Raw genomic sequence first — 24087 nt, forward strand, 5'->3', positions numbered from 1 at the left:
TATTTCAGTGGGGTTGTGAAGCAGGCAGAATGCATTCCCTGTGGATACATTCTGTGTAAAGGGACTTACCTTTGTGGCTGCCAAGTCAAGGAGCAAGCACCATATGTCAGGAATAATTTGGAGATTAACAAAGAGCATTCCCAGCTTCTGTCAGGTTGATGAGGCAAGCTAGCTCTCCAGGGAAGCAGCAACACTCAAAGAAGTGTCTGAGTCAGCTTCAAGTTTGCCCAGGTTTCCAACAAGACCCAGAATCTATGAGACGCAAAGGTACCTCAGAGATACTTTTGAAAACATCTTTTCTTGGATGAGGGCTGGAATGCAGCCAGACATCAAATAGAAATAGAGAAAATCTTTCAAAATACGTCTGTTGTTTGGTATTTTTAAAGCCATAAGACAAAGGGAGGGACACAGGCAGCAGCAGCAGGTGTGAGACACACACTCTTCCCCTTACCCATACTTTGATGGAACATTGAGTGGCCTTGACTGCTCTGTCAAAGAATAAAGGGACGACCGTTACAGGACTAGGAGGAGGACATACCAAGTTATCTTTACATCTTTACATGTGACAGGATGTGGTGTTTTCACATGAATGGTCAACCAAACTCCAGCACACCTCTCTCTCTCACTCCCCTTCCTCGAAGTGTGTGTGGGGAAATATGATGAAGAGGAAAAAAAAAAAAAAGGCTCACAGTTTGAGATAAGGGTTATAAGGGTTATTTAACTAAAGGAAAAGACACATTAAAAAAAAAAAAAAAAAAAAAAAAAGACAAGCAAAGGCCACGTGGAAGCAAAAAGAGGGAAAGCAATTATTCTCTACTTTCCATCAGCAGGCAATGTTTATCCACGTCTTGGGAAGCAGGGCCTCAATACGCATAGTGGTTGTTTGGGAGGACAAATGTTTTCATAAAAAAAGCACTTCCTTCTCTTTCCCCTTTCCCACCTGGAATATCCCTTTGGTCGGTTTAGGTCAGCTGACCTGGTGATGTCCCCTCCTCACCTCTTGTTACCCCCAGCCTGCTGGTTCTGGGTTAGAGGGAGTCTTGATGGTGTGCCAGCACTGCTCGGCAATATCGGCAATAGACAAAACTCTAGTGTGATTGCAATGATGTTCTAGCTACAAGTTCAGAGCATAGCACTGTATGGGCCACTGCAGGGAGAGTTAACTCCATCCCAGTCAGACCCAGTTTACTGGTGTTCAGTGCAGTACTGCAACAATCACCTCCGAGGAAGAAAAAGTGTTCTTCAGCAAGTGGCTGCCAATTGTCCTAAGAAAGCTGTACAGTTGTATTAATCCCACATAAAATACTTCATATGGACATAGTAAAGTACCAGAGTGCAACCAGTCTTTTTGACATGAAAAACACACAACACTTTAAAAAATATTGGTTTTATTCATATGTCCAGCCTATTCAACAGTGGATCACACTGATAGGAACAATCACAAATACCTAGTTACATGGTTTCATTGGGTTCTGGCCTGTGCAAGATTGGGTTTGAGTTAAGCATATATTATGGCAACACCAATAAGGACAATAATTGCTTTTCAAAGCTCAGTTGAGTCCCATTTCATTGGTCAGCTTTCAAGCCCAAATACCCTCTTCTCTCACAACATGTGGGTTCTGCAAAAAATTTGTCTCAAAGTCTGAGTCCAGAAAACAGCATTTTCACTATTCCATCTAAAAATTCTGTTTCCTTCACATACTTTATTTGAAAGGCTTCAGGTTTTCAGTGCAGCCAACAACAACAACAAAAAAAAAACTATCATCCACAATTTCTCAGAAATGTTGGATTAGACTTGTATAAATCAGCCTGGCTCCAATGAGGGCACTGGAAATACTTTTGTCACCACATGACCTGGCCTGCAAATCCCAACTGTTTTCCTTTAAATAACGTCTAGGAGTTAGATTTCACAGCAAAAGCAAAAGGGTCCTGCAACCAATATCCACTCTGTTTGTAGTGGCACACAGTATCATCCAAAGTCTCTGATCTGCATGTCATGCATCTGAAGGCTCACAGACTTCTGCAGCAGGCAGCCTACACTTTGTCTACCTCTGAAGACAACTGCCCATGCAAGAAGGGTTTGTGGCAGCTCTGGCTGCCCAGTGCCAGCCATGTTGCCTTGTCACACAGGTCTAAAGAAGCCTCACACTGCAAGCTGGCCTGCACTGACAGTCAGAGTAGGTCTCTGCATTGTTTGCACCCAAATAATATCAACACAGAGTGAATGTTGCCTCCTAGGAACTGTGGTTTTACATCCATGCTCAAGACTACTCTGCAGACTTGTTCCATAAGTATCTTTGGATTTCCCATGTCATAGTTGCTTTAAGCCCAGTCCTATAAGACACTGATTATCTTTTTGAGTGACATGTAGACAGGAGGTCAGATCTTATCAGAGGACCAGACCCTCAGTCAGCACCAAGAGGAGATATTACAATCCTTGCTTGTTACAGGTGCCAAGAACTGTCACATTAGGAGATGCTTTCTACCTCTTTTCCCTCATGCGCTGACTGTAAGGACTGCCACACAAGCTAAAAGTCATACATGAAAATTTAGAGGGTGTTATTGATAAATAGTCTGGAGGAGCTGGATGCCCAGCATCAATAGAGTACCTTTGAAAATCCCAGTTGTAATGATCAGAACCCTTTTACTCCACTCTTCCTCTCAATCTCTCTCCTTCCAGAATCACTTCTCTATTTCTCATCCTCCTATTCACCTACATGGAGAACTGGCAACACACCAAGGGTAGATCTGCCTTTTGTTCTGGACTTTTGGCTGCAGGGCTGACCTGTGCCATTGCCAAAGAGAGGAGATTCCAGGCCAGAGCATCCCTCTCTGTCCATCACTTCCCATTACTAAGTGGGTTTCCCATCAGCTTCAGCATAGTACAGCATGGGCTCACAGAGCGTGAAGAGCAACAGAAGTTTTCATCACAATGGTGCAGTGGGAAAAAACTTCAGAACATTTCCCAGGAACACTGTATACAATTATATTACATTTTCAGAACTATATGGCAATTGTGCCTTCTAAATCACATGAAAGACTATAAACAGTGTTATTTCAGTGAAACTCTCTACAGCCACTGAAACTAAGTCACTACCTCCTTTAAAGCAGGCAATAGACTCACATGTTCACAAGAACTAACTCCAAATACACTCAAACAAGACACTTCATAGGGAAATGAGAAATATCTCTAGTTTGGGCCCACCTCTTACATAACGCATATTATGCATGATCAGGATGATTATTATTTGTAGAGCTATGTTAAGCTTCTACCATTTATCTGAGCTATGAAAACAGTCTATAAAAGCACAGTAATCCAGGGGCAAAAGACAGGCAGACAAATGGGCATGCTTTCACCAGCTATTCAGTTCTCTAGAGAAAGCTTTGTGCTCTTCTAAGGGCTGACTTTACGCATTTGCCAGGACTGGGTCCTCCACTTGAAAAAAGATTTAAAATAGGTGTCAGTAACAGAATGGTTTGTAGGTGTCCTATGTCCATTTCCAGCTTCCCACACTACTCAGTGCTTGTCTGGGTCTTTTGATTAATAGATGAAAAATTGCTGCTATTTAGACACTGGGAATTAAATTCTGTTTTATTTAGTTTTCCCAGAAATCATACACATTTGAATCTTGTAGAAGATTCTCCCTGCCTCCTTCCTCCAACCCCTGTTCACATATAATTTCAGTTTCCTGTAACTAAGCATGCTAACCCCTTTAAAGAAAATAAGAAAACCTCTAAGCAAGGAAAGCAGTTTCCTGTCCATAAATGCTGTATTCCCTGCACGGAGGGAAACTTCACCAACACCACGAGGAGGAGATGCAACGTCTTTTGCAGCATTCTGACACAACAGCCTTGCATCATCCGGAATCCAGCCTAGTGAGACAGAAAAAAAAAAAAAAAAAAAAAAAAGTGTTAAATGTTAAAAAATTGGCCAAGAGAAATGCCTTATTCTGAATAGATCACAGCTAAGATATGACAACCTAATGGTTAATTTTTTAATGAGAATGTTTGAAGGAAGTCAGTTTAGAGCATCTTCTCAATATTACTGTACCCAGCTTACTTTGCTTTACCATGCCACCTACTGGTATTGGTTTGATGGGGTCTTTCCTTCCATCTGCTGGGAACTATATACATTTTTTCTTGCATGAGATGAATTATATATATTGGAATGCTCCAGAGTCTGGTAGGATGCTTTGCAGTACTGTGCTGCTCCAAGGATGGAGACCCAAAGTCTGACCATTACTGTAACTGGGACTTTACTACATTCCCATAGTCATTTTCTTGTCTAATTTTAAGTCCTCTTAAGACAATGTTATGTTCTTTACAATTTGGCCTGTAAACCTCTTCCCCCATGCCAGGGTCAGGAAAGTCTATCAGAGCAACAGAAAGATAATTTAAAAAACAAACAAACAAACAAACAACAACAACAAAACAGATCTGAAACCATTTAATTAATTTAATTTAAACCATTTAATATGATATGAAACCATTTATTGAAGCAAAGAAGCAATAAACATGTTTGGCCTGTAAGGACTTTTCTTCATGTACAAATTTTGTCATATTTTGATACAGTCACTTCTAGCTGCACAAGTCCATCTGTGCTGGTGACAAATTGAACCTAAAGAGCTATTCTTAAAAATTATGAATTATTAAAAATATCTGCAGTCCTCCAGAGTGGGAGAGATTAAAAGGGAAGATGAAGTGACTGGAATAAATGTGGCACTAGGGCCTTCCTAAATTGGTCAAAATCTATTTAAACCTGAAAGGTCAAATAATAGTTTCTCATAAAGCAAGCAATACTCCTGTTTCTTTCCTCTTTGTATGTCAACAGTACAACACCTTTATTCTGCTAGTCTAACATGCCCCTAAAAGTTTCCAGTTGCATTTTTTCTATATACAGGATGGCTTCCATATTCCTGCGACACATGGTTAGGATATGTTATTAAAGTAATAATACATGTATGTGGGCTTTTGAGTTCCCAAAACCAAAAGCTTGAGACCCATACTTGATTTAATTGTATGAGTGGTGGACATGGCTAGACCTAAACTTAGGGATGTTAAGCATGTGCTGAAATGCCACAAGCAGCTCAAGCCTTGCATTGCAAGGAAGTTACAGCATTTATATTTTCATCCAGCATTTTCCCATGACAATTCCATTTGCTTGTACAGGAGTGTGAAAGCAGCTTCTTCCACCATGAAGACCATATATTCCTAGTCCTCATGCTCCCACAGCTACTGCTCAACAATGACCAGAAAAACAAGAAAAGGCTATAAAGAGAGTGTACCAGTGAGAAAGACTTGGGCCCCAAGGATGGTCAAAGCAGTGCTACAGCCCACAGGAGAACAAAGATAGAGAGAAATATCAGAGACAGAAGAAGCCTTCAAAGTAAACAAAATTTGTCAAGAGCTCTGCATAGATTCAGAAAAGAGAAATTGGCAGTGATACATAAACTATGTAAATATTAATGCATGCATATAGAAACTTGAATATATATATAAATGCTCTTACTCTCAGGTATAAGCTACATATATAATCAAGGACTATAGATAGATAGGGATATTGATATGTAAAATATTACAAGGAAGAATTTGTAAAATTAATTTACCTTCCAAAATGTTTTTTTAGGAAAAATCCAGTTCTTCAACTGTTAGTAATGTACATCAATATAACAACTTGTCCAGTTGCTATGAGCTCACCAAGACTGTGAGAAATATCTGATTTGCAGACTAAATCTGTGCTGAGCTTCAAAGCAGAAGTCCCTCAGTGAACTTCCTTGTATGTAAGCTTTTTCCTGCAGATTTATATGTTGGAGATGGAAGCTTTCAATCCAGGGATTACCAATACTGAACAAGCTAGAAGGCTGGCTCATGGTTTTCCAAAAATGCAGAGCAACAACAACTGGATAGAGTGATTTCTTGAAGTTTGGTAAGTCAGAGACCCCATCAGACTGTTTACAGGAAGAGACAGATATTTGCAGAGTTGCACTAAATTATGACAAATTATTGTATTTTACTGCGCAATCAACAATCACGGTGGGACTTACTGTTCTGATTCTACTTTTAGTTTTATATTGATGTACTTGACATGGATGCTGCTCAGTCAGTGGATGGAGTGTAGAGAATAGAGTTTACATACTCAATACCTGAGATCTCAGACCTCCTTTTTTCCATTGTGTACATTAATAGGCCAACAAATACTTAGAAATCGTAAAATATTCTTCCTTATAGCTTGTTTCTGTGATCTACAAGCAAAACAAAACAAAAACATGTTCTTCTATGTTTCTAAATTTACTTAGTAAGACTCCTTAGCAGCAAACAAGGTTCTACTTGCACTGAATGTATTGCATGGTTAAGGCATGTAATGTCATCTGCCTGCTTAAATTGACAATTATGTAAAACTTAAATTCAATAGCTGTAGAAATGGTCCCAGTAATTAAAAACAGACATGTCATAAATGGTTGGTTATGAGTTTAGCACGATATGTTTTCTTGTAGTGTTGGCAAATCCAAAAGCCCAAATCTAACTATTTCTGGAATATTTTTCATCAAATATTCTAAAAAACGAAGCAACTGCAAGGATCAAACACTACAACATTAAGCAGATGTGTGAAAACATCTCAGAAAGTATAACTAATTAATGCATAGTCATTCAACATTGAAAATATTCTGAAAAACTCAAACACTATGGCAACAGGATAGCAAAACTGTCATTTTAAATCTTTCAAGTAAGCAAGGAATTAGCTAGTATAATACAGCAGTGAAGGGACTGACATGAAACCAGGGGACAGATCCAAGTTTATAATGGTGTTTGAAAGCACCATTTAAATAAAGATTACAATCACTCACACAAAGGAAGTGATAGAAAAGATTTTGACTTGGCCAGAAGAATGGCAGACGGACTTAAGACAGACTTTTCTATGCCTATAATCCCACTATTGTAAAAGTAATAAAATATCTAAAAGGAACAGAAGTGAAGCAAGGCAATTGTTGAGGCACAAGATAAATGAAATACTAAGGCTATGTCAGCCTTATTCATTACTCAGTTACTGATCACTTACTTTTAAATTACACTTCAATATGAAGTAGATGAAGAGACCAAGAATTTCCAGACTGGCCAGTGACATGAGATGCTCAGCTTTACAAACTAAATTTCAGAAAGGAGAATACAGGTCTTGTATGGGCATCCAGAAACATGATTTACTACATTGTCACCATTTTTGAAAACGTGGGCCTCAAATTTTCAAAAACGAATTTGAGATAAGTTCTCCAGAACCTCCAAACCATATTCAGGAGTCTGTCAGGTGAAAAATTGTGATGTTCTGTACATATAATCTTTTTTCATTGAGGAACTAAAATGCAAGATAATCTCAAATCGTAACTCTAATGTCAGATAATGCACTTAAAAACTAAATTGCATAATGTTATATAGCTACACATGCAGAGAATCATATTGTTCAGGAAGGTAAGAAGAGAAGGAGCCTCCATAGCAAAATAGATGGAACATTCTCATTTTAGGTTATGTGAAAGGGCATATATAAGTTTGGCGGGAGGCAAATGATAATTTTAGGGGACCCGTTTCTATATCCCTTATTACTCTTATTTTGGGGAGTCAGATATTGATGCTTAAGTTCATAGTAAATAGCTCCTAATCCTCAGAGAGGCTTTCTGAAAACAGCGACATGAAAAAATTGATGATGCTCTGGAAACTCCTCTGTGCAATTTTGCACACACATGCAGACACTTAGTGCCTTTATGTTTTAAAATAATGCAATAATCTTCACATATATACATATACAAATATAATAAATGAAACTGCTGTCATGAAAGATCCTTGAATCCTTCTCAATGATGAGAATGAACAAACTCTCAACAACTACAAATAAACAACTAATTGGGAGCTAGCTGAGATGAATTTAAGGCCTTGAGTATCTCTGTCATTCAAAAAGATTGGGGATAGTAAAAATAAAGGGAAAGTTACACAGAGTAACAGTGGGTGTAACTCCACTGAAGCAATTTTTACTTGCCTCTGTTATGATAGACAAATGTGGCAACCAGGCTATTACACTGTGCATGGATAAGGGAGAGGCAATTAAACAGTTCAGATCCAATATATTTATAGTGCCCATCCCCAAACAAGACTGACTAATGAAACCTTTGGCAGCAAAGAAAGAGCAATGGAATTGTAAAGCAAGCAATTGTATTTCAAATGGGAGGATAAAACTGCAAAATGCTCTCAGTGTTCTGCCACAGCGAAGGAAAACAGAGGTAATACACATTCATCTGATGTACGGTTCAGGTGAAAGGTTGCAGTACTGCCCCTGCAGCACTGAGTGAATCAAAATATTCAGGGAAAATCCCAGTATACCACCATCCTTCTTCAAACTGAATACCCATTTTAACCCCACATAGTGCTGGTGATGTGTATCTCGTACCTGTATACTCTCCCTGGAAGCCAGGTGAAAATCCTTGAGGAATCTCAACTTTAAAGAAAATGTGTGTAATTCTAGCATTAACAGTTAAAATAGCATTGTTGGATTTAATGTCCTTTATGAAAATATGCAAACTTTTCTAAAAGTGGCTCACATGGTCAAGTTCCATTTTTGTTCTCTTGTTGTATGCCTAAACCCAACATAACAAGGCCAAGTACTTGTGATCATGCTGCCACCAAGCAATAGAGACTCACAAAACGTAGAAAACACTGAATTTGTCTGTGTGTGTACAGCAAATGACAGCTTCCCCCAGGCTGTCTTGGGCCTCCTCAGCACATACCAGCAGTCCATACCTCACTGCACATGTTGCTTGAAACCCCACACAACAGGTCCAGCTCTGAGCATGGCTGACAAGACATGTTCCACACTGAGCATGCTGACCACTGCTACCCTCTTTCAAATCATACCTAAAGGGGAAGAGACAGTGGTAGGTTAGCTGTCTTGTTTTACAAACAATTCAGGGGTGAGGGCAGTCACCCAGGATACCAGACACCTTGCTTCTGTGCTCTCCTTTATTGCAGCTGCCTCCCACAAGAGCTCCAAAGCCCCAGGTCTTAGCAATTTGGCCACCAGGTGCTCCTGGAGCTGCCTGTTTACCTGTGCTTTGCAAAGTGTTACAATTTCAAAAAGCACTGGCAGAATGACAGAGCAAGGCAAATCTCCCAAGTTGCTGGTGGAAAAACTCTCGCCAGAAAAGAAGGGTCAAAGAGATATAATATATATATATATGTATATATGATACGATATATATATATGATATATGTATACACACAGCTCTTCAGTAGCAAAGGAAACTGCTCAAATACCTTAACTGCCGATGCAGACAACCCTCCCCACAAAAACTGAGCCTACATGGCCTAACCCTCCTCTCTGCAAACTGCCTACACCTTACACTGAAGCGCACATCGCACATCCACGCGTTGCCTGCTGAGTACCTCCACGGCCCACAGGATGGCACTGTGCCACTCCGCAAACTGGTAACTGACTTTTGGTAGCGTTTCCTGATGGCAGCTGTCAGTATGAGGTGGACTTTGTCATATCACAGGTCTTTCCTCTGAATTTCCAGGCTTTCCGGAGTTCAGAGTAATTCTACAAATTCTTTCAGGACGACACACCAGCTGATCCTCTGTGTCCTTGCTCAGAAAAATCACCATCTGCTTCTTGTGGGCATTTTGCTTGAATAAAGCCCCCAAAGGCTTAACCCAGTACATACACAGCAGCCACCAGAACAAATGCTTCTTTTTGCTGCTGAGAAACTGTATTTTCTCAGCAGCCTGAAACTAATTAATAACAGTTATTACTTACAACATGCTTTGTATGTTCAAAATACTGTAGAAAACCAAATTCAGGTAACAGTCTTGATAATTACCACATCACTTGCATTCTTGGAACTCATGAAGACTGCAGCTATCAAGCAAGGACTGAAGAGAGCTCAAATGCTTACATGCATTTGCATGGCTACTCACTAGGCACATATACTCCAGATCATTTGTTACAGCATCATGAAGTTACTCAATCCCCTCCTATTTATGGGTCAAAGATGGGGCCAACCCACAGACATCCTAATTTGTACAGTGCATCAGATTTCAAAGTCTTCTTTGATTCTCAGTGGTTGAGGATCATCTCATGCAGGGTTTAAGTATTTCCCTTAACTCCTAAGCATCTCCTAAGGAAAATATTCTGGGATCACTGCAGTGTCAATGACTGTAAATTAAAATTCTGCTAGATATACCTGTCCTTCCTTACTATTTTTTTTAAAGGATCACTAAGATCAATTTTTCAGCTTAAAGTAGCTGAGAAGATTAAGTAAATTGAGTTTTACTTGGATTGGCAACCTAAGTCTAACCTTCCTTAACAGCTTAAACTTCAACTACTACCCCTTGTTAAAACCTTGTCTCTTGCATCTTCATCACTGTTTTAAATGCTTTTTTGCAGGATGCATATACCCAGGGAACCAGCAAACAAAATCACGGCAAAATATTAGAGCTGGTTTTACAGTACAGGCAAAGGCAACAGTTGCTAAGGGCAACAGCCTGCTGGGGACAGCAAAATAGCCATGGTCCTCCTGTCTTCTTTGTTCACACCATAACCCTGTGAAGCCAGGCTTCTGGGGAACTGGAAAATGCTGCCACGGTTGTGGCAGCAGCAGCAGCAGCCACCATTCCTCACCTCTCCCCTCCTCCCAAGTAGTGGCAAACAAGGCTCTCCAGCCCCTGTCTCAGCTCTCCTTTCTATCTCTCTCTTTTCCTCCCCATGGTGTACATGTAAGTCTGGCCCCACATATGCAGCAATATTTAATTTTGCCTTCACAGCTGATATACATCAGGCTGGCATGGTAAAACATTAATACTGAAAACAACCACATCATGGAAAAATTGCTAAGCTTTAATGAAGTCATGGAGTTTAAGAAAGCACCATGACATTGCTTCAGTTGGTTCCACATGTGGAGGTGTGATTGTAGGTGGCATCCTGCAGTTCATAAGCGCCGTATGTGCAAGGGATCACCAGAGCAATAATCACTTGAAGATATGGAGTGTGATCACAAAGAGCAATGTAAATACAAATAGTAAGTAAATACAGACAGTAATAGTTTGTATTTAGTAAGTAAATACAGATAGTAAGCATTTAGACCTTACCAGTCCCTAAGCTGGTAATCTTGGAAGAAAGGAACTTTTGGTCCTGCTGCTCTTTCACTGTCAAATAATAATCCAACCTAGAGCAGGAATTTCAAACATGCTTGCTATTGGTCCAGTTCTGTTTCATTAACATCACCAAAAAAAAAATAAATTCCAATGACCACAGCAGCCAAGTGTTGTCAGCAATGTCACTGAAGCAGTGACAGCAGCAACATCACTGAAGATCATGTAAAGAGGTTCATCATCTTCTCACTTATCCTGCTTCCAGCCATGGAAATGAGGATGCCCTTTATGGAAGTTACAGCCCAGTGAAATCAGAAAGAGGCTTACAGAGGATCTGACTGAAGGTTCCACTGTAACCAGCCGTTGGAGCTGCAAACCCCAGTCTAATCTTCCAGCTGTGCCTCACACTACTTGTGATTCCCTATAAGAAAAAGCATCATTTGCTTTATCTGCTTTAAAAAAGAGCTTAACTGAATTGTTGATTGTTCCTATAGATCTTTATTGCTGATAAACAGCCAAGTGCATGCTGAAGAGAGAAAGACATTATTTCCATTCTACAGCTGAGGCATGAAGAAATAAAACATCAGATTCAGACCCTGCATATGCCTGTAAGCCTCAGTCTATCCACAGATTGTTAAATCCTTGTGGCAGATCTGACAGTAAGTGCCTACTCAAAAACATTCAGATGGGAGCTTTAGCTGCTTCAAGACACTGAATTTTGAAGATAACAGGTCTCATTTCCTACCTGTACAGAAAAACAGAGCAGCTGAAACTGAAACACATCTAAAACACCCTCTACCACCACCTCGCCTAGCTGGCATCAGGAAAAGAAAAAAAAGAAAAAAAAGTGTTAATGTACAAATACCAGCTGAGAATTTGGCTCCACTTGTCTGTAACCAACCCTCTGCATCAGTAGGGGTGTTAAAAATATTTCAGCCATCAAGAAAACTCTTCATGCATTGCGGTGGGCAGAAAAACATGACAATGGCCCTCAACAGAAATGTAACTGACTCAGGCACCTAAATATGTCTCATAGGACAGGAAGGAATTTGTAAGAGGTTTCATCTGGGCCTTTTCACATATGCTTGCATCTGAATCACCAATATATGACTAAATATAAAACATGAGGAGCCTTAATTGCCATCTATGTATCCTCATATTCCCCTGGAAGACCATGAAGCAACAAAAAATAGCAAAACATTTAATAAGGATTAAATTCACAGTTGTTAACAGTACCAGTGAAAACATATTTTTTTAAATGACCTTGACAGATTCAAAGAGCAGATTTGACTGCTCAGTACCAGTGAGCTGCTACCATCCAAACCACCTTCGTGCTTGGAGATCTAATAAAAATCTAGGTGAGAGATGTTATGTACTCCTTCCATCTTCAGCATATTTTCTTCTGTTGCCTCAATACCTTGGTCCCCGATAGCAATTCAAGAGTTGAAAAAAGAAAATCTGCATAAATTTACTTCTTTTGGACTAGCTGTGAAAAGTTGATGTCAGCCTCTTATCTCTATAGTGCATTCAGTGGGATTTCAATTTACGTTGCAATACGTTGCTCCAGGCTTTGTCAGCTAGAAATATGTTGCACGCCTTTAATTATAAAGCAGACTGAAAGGGAACAGAGAGTCACAAATAAGGGGGGCTGGGCAGAATATTTTGTGTCTGAGACTGAAAAATATAAATCGGATCAGCATGGCCACGGCATTGGCCCAAAGCCAACATAAAGCTAGGTAGTAGCAGGATTTTTTAGCATTTGGGTATTCCAAGAGTCTCATGCACAGGTCCAAAAGTTTTTGTGTTTGTTTGATCCATATGTTAGTTATTACTGTTATGACAGTAATACAACACAGTGTCCTTATAGAGTAGTGGTTCTCAGCTGTACCTGAGATTGAAAAGGTATTAGGTAAGAGATGGGGCACACTCAGAAAGATCTTGTTGTCTAATTTGCTTAGGAAAAGGGTGCAACAAAATGGAGGAACAACTAATATGTCAGCATTTTATTGCTGAGGCACTGAGAAATACAGGACACCCAAAGCTCATGTGACAGAGCTGTAGACTGTCCCCTTGACTTTAAGCATAGTATTTAATTACAAGATTTGCCTTATTAAGTGGTCACTTAACTAATGGAAAACTTTCCACTTTTTTGTTTTTTGATGCAACTTTCTCATGAGCAGAAATGCTAGCATCAGAAGTACCAGCTGGTGTTTTTTGGCTACTTGTGTTACGTGACTGGGGGATGGATGATGGAAAGAAAAGTTGCATCATTCTTCAACACTCCTCACAGCTATATCACAGCTGCAGCTGGCTTGATCAATATGTATTCAGACATCTTCTATGGAAATGTTGATTAAGGGTTACTGTGCAAAGGAGAGCTCACTATCCATCTTCTCTGAAATCCACTTGTCCAAGTAAGTGTTATTGAGAGTTCACAAATCTGCATAGAGGTGTTTTGTTGTTGTTGTGGGTTTGTTGTTTTTTTAAGAGCCAAAGAAAAAAAGTAAATAATGAGGTGAGCTACAGCACACTCCAGATGGCACCTTCTTCTGCAATTCTTCCTCTCCCTGCACCCAGAAAATTATCAGGACTGTAATCTTTTTTTTTTTTTTTCTTTTTTCTTTTTTTTTTTTTCCCTAAAATCTTGTCACTTCTAGCACGTGCTCCAGTATTCATGCCATTTGACCTGTCATTTCATCTGGTTTGGAGCATATGAATAGCACTTAACTGAATGCAAAGAAGTATTGGAGCTGACATGGGAGCCACACTGACAGCAATCAGGAACTGTCAATGGCTACTACTATATTGTTTGGAAAAAAAAAAAAAAAAAGTTGTGGTTGTTTATAATTATAACAATTTTATCTTTCATTATAGATCAAAGTAAAAAAGACATGAATGCAAAACTCTGCATTTTGCCTTGTATACATAGATGTCCTTAGTACAAAAAAATAAAAATAAAAAAAAGCAAAAATATTCATAATATTACAAAAATGTTCGTGCATATTACAAAATTTTCCAAGCATTCAATTTCTAAAGAACACCAACATGAAGTGAAATGAAACTGCTCTCAAACATGCCAGGTCTTGAGAAAGAGGCATCTTTTGATGGAAATATATCCTGCAGAAATGTTTGCAGTCCAGTATAGAAAACTGAAATAGATATCAGATAATAGACTAATGGATAAGCAATACTGAATACCCTCCAGAGTGTTTTTGAAAGTCACTGTGACATCTCCAAGGACAGACTACAAAGATCAATTGCTTTGTGTGCACCATTTCGTAAGCATGAAAACCCATAGTCTACAGCACTAAAAGGAATGTACCTGACAGTACTATTTCTGATACATTAGAACTGCAGCACAATTCAGATCTTGAGAAATGTACAATGTCTTTTTGGTACTTATCTAAAGAAAAGTTAGAGTGATAAAATAGATGTTCTAACTTTGTGCCTATCAGGCAACATATTAGAAAAAAGACCAAAATATCTACATATTTTTTTAAATACGTAGATGTGTTTTTAAATATCTTTGCATAAATATCTACCCATACCTCTTTGTTTTGTACTGACGATGAAGTGGGATTCAAACACAAAGGCAGTCTGTCCTTCCATCACTGATAAGTGGGCTTTTGCATAGAACTTCTCACTGTTAATTACAGCTCTACCCTTAAAGATATAAGCCCATTCTAAGAACGAAGCTCTTGACTGAGGAAGGTTTAAAACAGAAGCATTGAGGGAGCAAATAGAGTCAAAACTTGGTCACAAGTTAAGAGCATGTCAGTGTTTCAAACACTGGATAGAGTGTTCTTGAGCTGTTCAATTTGCAGTGAAGTCATATCCCTCCCCCCCAAAAAAGGAGTATGGGTAAATACTATTCCACAGAATCACAGAATGGCTAAGGTTGGAAGGGACCTCTGAAGATCATCTAGTCCAGACCCTGCTGAGCTGGATCACCTAGAGCACCTTGCGCAGGATGGCATCCAGGCGGGGTTTGAATCTCCAGAGACGGAGACTCCACAACCTCTCTGGGCAACCTGCTCCAGTGCTCTGTCACCCTCACAGTACGGCAGTGCCCCCTCATATTCAGCCGGAACCTCCTGTGCTTCAGTTTGTGCCCATTGCCTCTCATCCTCATTTATTTATGCATAAATAAATCAGATTGGCTTGAAGATTCACAACAAATACATTTCCCATGCTTTTTACATATCATCATGAATTGACATGATTTACTTGTAGGATTTGCTCCTGTGCTATTTGTCACCAGTATTCCTTTATGAAGTCAACATTTTCTTGCTAAAAGACATGGTTGCCAGGGCCAAGAATATGCAGATTTGTTCTATTGTACAAATGAAGAAGACATAGGTTCTTCTTCATTTAGATTCTTATTTTTCCACCACTCTGCATAGCTAATTGCACCTTATTCTATCCCTACTATAAAATCAAAATGTAATAATGTTTTCTCACCACTGGAATGTTCTTTGAGTTCCATAGAGGTATATATAATTTTAATCATTTAATCATCAATATAAATTTAATCAAGCACTTTGACCACCTTTTTGCTGGTAGTGACTACTGCAGTAAGATCTTTACCATTAATATGTTGTATGTGTCAAGACTAAGGCTTCTATACACAACTGCAGTGCACATGATATAACAACTGTAAATTAAGATGCACATGAACTAATAGTGGCTTCTTTTATCAACGTCAAAATCAACTGAGCCCAGAAACGGGTGCAACACTGTTCATCATTCAAATGAAACTTGTTGGCTCATTCTGTAAATGTCATAAGAAAATTCTTTTTTCGTTTTCCTTACTTCCTTAGCTCTAGAAAAGATGACAAGCCCTTAGGACAACTTATGTACAACGGCATTTGTGTGCACCATTCTGCTAACATCATTGTTAAAGCTCAGATGATGTTCATGTTCACATGCATTCATAATGGTTATAGTCATTGGTAAAATTTTGCTTTGCTTTTTCTTTTTTTTCTACTTACAGAAGAAAAAAGAGCTATTCCAAAGTTTAAAAAATGAACTTGCTAATATAGATATAAATCACAGGTTAATGGCTTCATCACATAAGTGAGGACAGAGCAGCAACAAGCTAGAAGGCTTGAGAACAAAGTATGTCTAGATTTTCCTACATGCTTTTGTGACACAGGGATGGATGGATGGATGGATGGATGGATGGATGGATGGATGGATGGATGGATGGATGGATGAAGATCCCACCTTGGTCAATGTCTGTTCTATCCTCTGAGATTGAAGACATACTTGGTCTCTTTCTCATAGGGTAAAACTCAAAGAGGTGAAAGAGGAAACACGAAGCCATGGCTTTATTTTGTCTTTGTCAGAACAATGCCTGCAATAGGAAATTATTCAGGTAACCTCTTCAGGCAAGAGTGACCATTGTTATCAACTTATCTGACCTTCAGTTCAATGAAAGTTGTTGCAGGCAACTTCATTTCTGTTATTGTTGATTTCTGCATCCAAACCAGAAACCCGGGCTGAGCTGCAGCAGAGCCACCTCAAGGCTATCCTCAAAATTAGGTACAATGCACTACTGAAGTGACTCCGGCAAGTTAATGGGAGTGAGGAATTACTAGAGGCCCCAGGAAGTAGAAAGATCAGTGGACAGCTGGAAAGCTTTGGACAGGAAGAAAGGACCAGACACAGTCAGCAGAGGTTCCAGGTTGAGAGGAAAAGCAGTGGACAGAGATTGTTGAGTCTTTAAAGTGCAAAAGGTAAGAAAATATTAAGGCACGGCCCACCCTCCATCTGTCTCCAGACTACCTCCTAGACTGATCTGGTACACCCACCCCATTCTACCCCACTCCAAGGACTTTTTTCTCTTTACCCAGTCCCATGGAGAAACACCATCTCCAAAGACATGTAGTTCTTCTCACTCTTCTCTTTCCTACACACACACCAAAAGCCCAAGTATTAAATAATATAATCAACGGGATTTGGTGTCTGTTAGCTAAGCAGGTATAGTGTGGCTGCATTTTTCAGAGAACATAGGCAATAAAGATACGATTGCTTTTATATTCGACATCCAAAATATATCCAAGGTTCAGGATAGACTGATTCTAGTAGATGAAGTCACTGAAACCAGGCTCCTTCTATTGCATGTAACTACTTTCATGTAAAGCCTTTCAAAAATTTAACGAAGTCCATCCAAAAAAATGAATTTGCTTTTTGCCTTGATTTCTCCTATTCAATCTAGAGCAGACTTTCATTTCTCTTTCAGCTGTTATAGCAGAAATCACCTTCTGCTTTCCAGTATAAATTTATTCATTGACAATTTCTGCCTTATTGTTCAAATACCAACACAGCCTTTCAACTTAAATAGCTCTTATGTCTTGTTAGCTACTCTGCTCCCAGTATTTTTGTAACTATAGGTCTTGCCAATCTTTTGCTGGGCTAGAAGAGGCAGGCTCTTCTAGATTCATCTTGTAAATGAGTTTCCATTTACCTGATCATTCTTGCTGCTTTTCCATGCATTCTTCCCACTCTAAGGTAAACTTAACCAAACTCAGATCACCAAAAAGACCCATGGAATTCCAGATGAGGCCTTATAGAATTAACATTTCCCAAGTGGTATAAAAATGTCTCTTTCTAAGACTTTCAAGAAGCGATTTTGCAGCTTCATTACTCTGGTGGCTTAGTAAGTGACATTGATGCTTTGACTCATCTTAGCACTCCCAATCATACATTTCAATCTTCCCCAAGTGATAAACTTGCTACCAAAATCCATATCACAACTTTAGTTTTTATACTATTTACTATCTTTTCATTTCTTTAAGTCCATAATTCAATCATCTAGTCCTGTGTCCTAATCCACAGGTCTAATGGCATTGTTTAGGTTGCATCATTGCTAAGTCTTATAAATTCAGCCCTACAGCTAATATTTTAAGCAATCCAGGGACTAACCCCTGAAGATCTCTTTTATGAACCTCCCTTCTTTCTCATACTGATCTCTTTTTTACTGACTCTGTATTTTCTCTAGTGACCCTCATCTGTCCCATCTTAAGTGGTATTTTTCCACACAGCATGCTAATGGGTTTTATATGAAGCTTTTTGTCTAGTTTCAGGGAAGGCATCATTAAGATCAGCAGAGCTGGAGCAAGAAAGAAGTGACCCAATTTGTTTAAACCTGGTATATCCTGAAGATGGAGACCCTAGAGCCATCAGATCTATAGCCAACCTGCAAGGACTGCAGCAATTTTAACAGATGGCCATAACAGCAAAAATCTGTAGGAGGGTAGAGTTTGTCTCCATGTCTATCTCTGCTACCCTTCTGTTATTATATTATTTAAGACTTGCAATTATATTTCCTTACCATAAAAAACTCTGTCTCCTTGGAAATCACATCTAAGCAAGAGGAAGCTGATGGAAATTAAATAGGGAAGTGGACAAGAATCTAGGAAGGAAATCTGCTCCATTTGATGTGGGGAATCTGGTGATCCCACAAGCCCCACACCAGCCTAACTTCTGCCAGACATGTGACCGTCAAGGGCACAAAAGAGCCGAGTAGGGAACAGCAGATAGGCACTCACCTTATGGTATGGTAATGGTGCACCTTCCTGAGAGCACCATAGCATATAAGCAGACGATCAGACTGTGGTCCAATTCTGCTTTCAACTGGGATAAATTTCACTTCACTGACGTCAGTGGAGTTATTCCAGAATTGCACCGGTGTAAAAGAGGGCAGCATCTGCTTCCTGAAAATGGATACCATCAAGCTAATTGAAAACAACAGATGCATCAATGAAAAGCAAGAGGAGACAGTAATGTTCCACTTTTCTTGTCAAATAACATTTCATTACTCTCCTGAGAATGTATGAGAATAAACCAATATGTGCTCTAAAAGCTAAATCTTCTGTTGGTATAAAATTCTTTACAACCTTTTAGGTGAATGAACCTAGATGTATCTACAACACCTAAAGACATGGCTGCAGATGGCTGCATTTACAGCCCTCTTTTTTGGGCTTGATTCTTCTCTCGCAGTCACTTAAATTAGAAGGAACAGCATTCATAACCTTAAGGATACATCTGCCCAACCTCAGCTAGAGAGCTGAATCAAGACCCCAGTTTTCTTCAAACCAAAAATGGCTACAATCCCAGTGAAATACTTTGGGATTTACTGCACTTTTTGATAAATTTTCTTCCACACCTTTATACCACTGAGTAAACATTTTTATATCCACTTAGTGCTAGTGAATCCAACGAAGGACTTACTGAACTTTTGATTATATTTTGTATGAAGACAAGGTTTCCTTTAAGTCTTGTCTAATGAAGAGGCAACACAGCTTCAGTATTTTAGGGTGACCATAGAAGTTGATGAGCATTTTCTGTAAAATTTCCCTCATGCAAATCTTTTCCTTTCTTATGCTAAGAAAAAATCCGACACTGGAAAGATTAACCTGCAAATTTGCACTACAGACATCATGGATATTTCCTACAGAGATTTTTTAGCAATGTTTGTGCTTTAGGAAAGTAAAACCTACACTGCTCACAGTTACTTGTTTCCAAAGTGTAAAATCATGCTGTAATATTCAAGCTCTTGTGCCACCCAGCAAGCCCTGAACAGGCTGCCCTGGAGCAAGCTAAAACTCAGACAGTTAGCCAAGACATATAGAATTGATGTGTACTAATAACATATGCTACACTGGAAATCAATGTTACTGCCTGCTGTCCCTGCCTGCTTCCCCAACAAACATTTTCCTGGGTTTATGTCCCTGGCCAGCATCTTGCCTTATTTAGGATCTGATCTGCACATCACTGAATTTCACTACCAACTGTCTCTTGTGGCAGCTAAGGACACTCAGCATTCACTGGCAATTGTTCATTTCATCAGAAGATTAAATCTTCTGATCATGCAGACACTTGCTCCACTCCTTAATTTTATGTGTAAAGCAGATGGCAGCAAATCAGGTATTCTACTATGAACATGTTGGTAATATGGCTACAAATGTTGTCAGAATGGGATTTGTCTAGAATGCAAGCTCCAAAAATCAAAAATGAAGAACTCAGACTGTGATCTCAGTTACCACAATGTAAATAGAGCTATCTTATGCATACATGGCCACAGCTGAGGGTAGAATCTCATTTAGTCTCAAACCTATCTGTGAATTGGCCTGCATATTTCTACTACTGCATTAATAATAATAATAATAATAATAATAATAATAATAATAATAATAATAATAATAATAATAATAATAATGCCACTCCTCTTATTTTTGCCACTATAAATTTAAAGAGAAGCCTAACTTTTCAGAGTTCACTAGACTTACTTGGACTCAAGTTAGATGAGAGTTTTCAGGTAAGCTGTGGTTAACTCCTGCTGTAATCTGTAGATCTTTCCCCAGTGTAAACAGGACCTCAAGAGAAGAAAAAAAGAAAAAAAAGGAAAAAAAAAAAAAAAGTAAGATAAGCATTTTAACATATATTACACATGCTTTGACTTTATGCAGATGATTGAAGTGTTGGAGACAGATATAAACAAAAGTAGTTGTACTAAATGGAATTTTGCCAACTTGTATCAGCAGATGGCAAGGATCTGGCTCATACTACATTTTGTAGTATATAATTATCTTTCTCTCTTTTTTCATCCAGAACCAGATTCTCCCTTTAGGCTGCAAATCTTAATTAGGAAACCCTTTCTCATTAGTTGCAAGAAACTCATAGTTGTTAATTTCACAGATAAAAAAGAAACCTTACCTACTTCTGCAGGTAAAGCAGAAGCTGGAGCTGTTTGTTCCATTGCTTTTAGGGATGATGCTGTTCTTTCCATCACAGTATGGAAGACTCTTCAGTCCTTACCCTGCCTTTGGTTGTCCTGAATATCCTTTATATTCATTCTTCTGTATCTCCATAGGGATCTCTGTACACTGAATGAGTGGGTCTAACAGAGAACACCAAGTCCAGGCACCTTCACCTCCACAGCTGCTGTAGCAGTGATTTTTATCCATGTACTCTGGGTCAGAAGGAACAGGGCCAAAACAGAAAATTGCTCAGAAATCTCAAAATATGACATTTTCCAAACAGGAACAGAATAAAAATTTCATCTTAGAGGAAAGTGCAGGAATCCTTCAGTAATGTAGACTCTGAAATTCTGCAAAACAACTCTTCCAACTCTTCATGCGTTTCACTGTTACAGTCCTTCACATAAGGATAAGTTTGGGATAAAAATGGTGCCCTAAACAAAATTATTCCTTTCCTTCCTTCCTCACTTCCAACAAGAAGATGATTTCTGCCCTGTTCTTAATTGTTGAAATTCTCTGTTGAACTGATTGTCACAGAATAGCCAGGGGTTCAGGAGAAAGCAAGTCTCATCCACAGCAAAATCTTTATTTCATAGTGAGATTGTTGAAAAAAAATGTTTCTGTGGTTTTTAATGCAATGCTCCTTGTCCGTGATTGTTCAGATTGTCCTTCACACACTCATCTCCTCTCTGTGTGCAAGGATATACAAAGTCCTTTCCCATCTCCTGGTTTGCACTGTCAGTTTTCAAATGCTGATAATGGTCTGCCAGTTTGGAGTTGGACAGGGCAGTTGTACATGATATAAAGTGATGGGATCTTCAGTAAGCAAGGAAAAATGCTGTAAAGATGGTGCACTAATATCTGAGAACTGAAAGTATTCAATGAGTGCTTTTGCTTGTAGCCAAAGTCACAGGGTAGAGAAACAGTCTGGGAGGTTGTTATGGAAACAAGTCCCTGGAGATGCCTACTTTACTTTGCAAGGATGTGCTCTGCCTTAAGAACAAAATATCTAGACAGACAGACAGAACTGCATTTCAAACATCCAGGAGTGAGTGTTAACAGCTGAGGACTTGAGGTAAGATTTCTGAAAGCATCTGTGATTTGACAGGATGAGCCATCTATAAAGTCAGTGGCATGGGTGCCATTATGTCACCACTATGTCACTTAACTCACTTGAAGAAATTCTGAAAGCTGCTTAATAAAAATGATGAATGCCAGAAGTAGTATAATATATAGTATTGTTGATGACTGTGGGACTACACTATACTGTCTTTTAGGAGATGCTTAGAAAAGTATTTACATGCCTGAATGAAAACACCTAGGTTACATTTCCAAGCTTCTGTTTCCTTTTGCATTTCTCTTAGCTTTAACACAGAACATCCAGGGAGCAACCACCAGTCCTATGTCACAAATTTTCATTTGCACATGCTTTTCAGAACTGGAAAATATGTAACACAAAAGCTGTACAAAAAGTTGTGTGTTTGCAGCAAATTTAATTTGCACCAGTGGAGACTGCCCAAAGCCACAGCACTCCAGCTAGAAACTCACTTCTGAATTTCACCTCAAAGCAGAAACTCTCTTCACCTCTCAACATGAGCTCTCTGCAAGACATGCTGGGATTATGTTACTGGTAATTTGCCTCACATCTTTTTTTGTTGGAGCCTCCATGTCCAGCCATTTGTCACACTGGCCAGGAGAACAACCTGTTCTTAGGAGGGATGGCTCCTGCCTGGCAGGGCCAGTGGGGTCAGGCCCAAGGGAAAGAATGAGCACAGGAATTTTCTGACGTAGGCTCAGTGTGGCTTGTGCTTAACCTGAGTTTTTTATATCTTACTTTGGGAAAACTTATATCAGCTGATACACTCAGGCATAAAATAGCACCAAACATGGACTACTAGGAGACTGCAACAGCCTTGACACATCCCTCTTAAATAGCAGGTTACTCTGCTAGTTTAGTGCATCTGCTACAGCAACATAAAATTTGAAGTTACTCCCTTTTACTCTGAAAAATATTTCATTATAGTGAACCTGACATACAGATAAGAACAACACCATTTCACGGAATTAACTCAGAGACCAAGACAACTTTTTACACAAAATCCTACCTTGCAGACCCTTCCTCAGTCCTACTTATTACTTACCCACCACTTACATGCTTCAGGGGATGCAGAATGACTTCCAAGACCCAGACCTTCACAGACATTTGCCTCAGTCCCAAAGAACCAAAGAGTAATTAGGCACTTACGTACCTTTGTGGAGACTGCCCTGAAAGACACATTCTGCTCTTTTTTTCAGGCAAGCTCCTCTGAGCTACAGAGCCCTCACCACACAACACTTGCATCTCCAAGACTGACCTGCAGTAACCGAGACAAGTAGCATTTTGCTACTGACTTCAGCAAGAGAGAGAACAGTTTTCAATATAATGGCTGTGCTCTGACCCCAGGGGAGATCCCTGTACATTAAAACCCTTTGAGAAGACAATGGGACTCTGGAGAAATGCAGCAGTTAGGTCTCACACAAACAACCGCTACCATATGATCAGGACCCAGATGAGGAGAGGCCACAATAAAAGCTCTCTAAGCATGGAGCCAGATCTCAAGACAATGAAAAACAAGCAGAGTAACAAAGATGCAAATAGATACCATCTCACAACCCTGACAGTTCTGACTATATTAAAGGATATGTCTTTAGCATTCTCAGCCTTATGATTGAAAAGCATAATATATACATTTGCATAAAATGTACTCTATAGATTTTGCATCTTGATATTACGTGTTTTACGTATTACACGTGTCACATGCAATATGTAGTACATTCTAATATGTAAATCATACGGTATGATGCAAGGCATTAATGGCTGCCTTTGCTTTCATACACATGCACACATGTGAATGCAGAATATACATTTACATTTAAAAACAAACAAAAACATTTTCTCACATAAAAAATCATCCATAGAATCTAAAAGCATCCATTTCCCCTTCTCACGCACTGGCAGCATTTGAAACATTTTAAAGTTGGGTATAAGACACAGCTGATTAAATAAAAAGAAAGACAGAAAGAGAAAGAAAGAAAGACCAAAAGACCGAAAGACGGACGGACGGAAGGAAGGAAGGAAGGAAGGAAGGAAGGAAGGAAGGAAGGAAGGAAGGAAGGAAGGAAGGAAGGAAAGAAAGAAAGGAAAGGAAGGAAGGAA

At 39.2% G+C, this 24087-nt stretch overlaps 1 long non-coding RNA gene across 6 annotated transcripts; it reads right to left on the reverse strand.

Moving 5' to 3' along the window:
* Nucleotides 1–1371: 1371 nt before the first annotated feature.
* LOC116488536 lies at nt 1372–23940 on the reverse strand. 6 transcript variants are annotated; one of them, XR_004253197.1, is made up of 6 exons: nt 20848–23940; nt 20421–20507; nt 18681–18845; nt 16354–16483; nt 8782–8895; nt 1372–3873 (listed from the first exon to the last, which is right to left on the reverse strand). It is a non-coding gene; the product is annotated as an uncharacterized LOC116488536 (long non-coding RNA). The 6 variants fall into 6 exon arrangements; XR_004253200.1 differs by lacking the exon at nt 1372–3873 and adding an exon at nt 6154–6242; XR_004253198.1 differs by lacking the exon at nt 16354–16483.
* Between the last annotated feature and the right edge of the window lie 147 nt (nt 23941–24087).

The sequence above is a fragment of the Aythya fuligula genome, chromosome 1, assembly GCF_009819795.1.
Source record: "Aythya fuligula isolate bAytFul2 chromosome 1, bAytFul2.pri, whole genome shotgun sequence".
NCBI classification, from domain to species: domain Eukaryota; kingdom Metazoa; phylum Chordata; class Aves; order Anseriformes; family Anatidae; genus Aythya; species Aythya fuligula.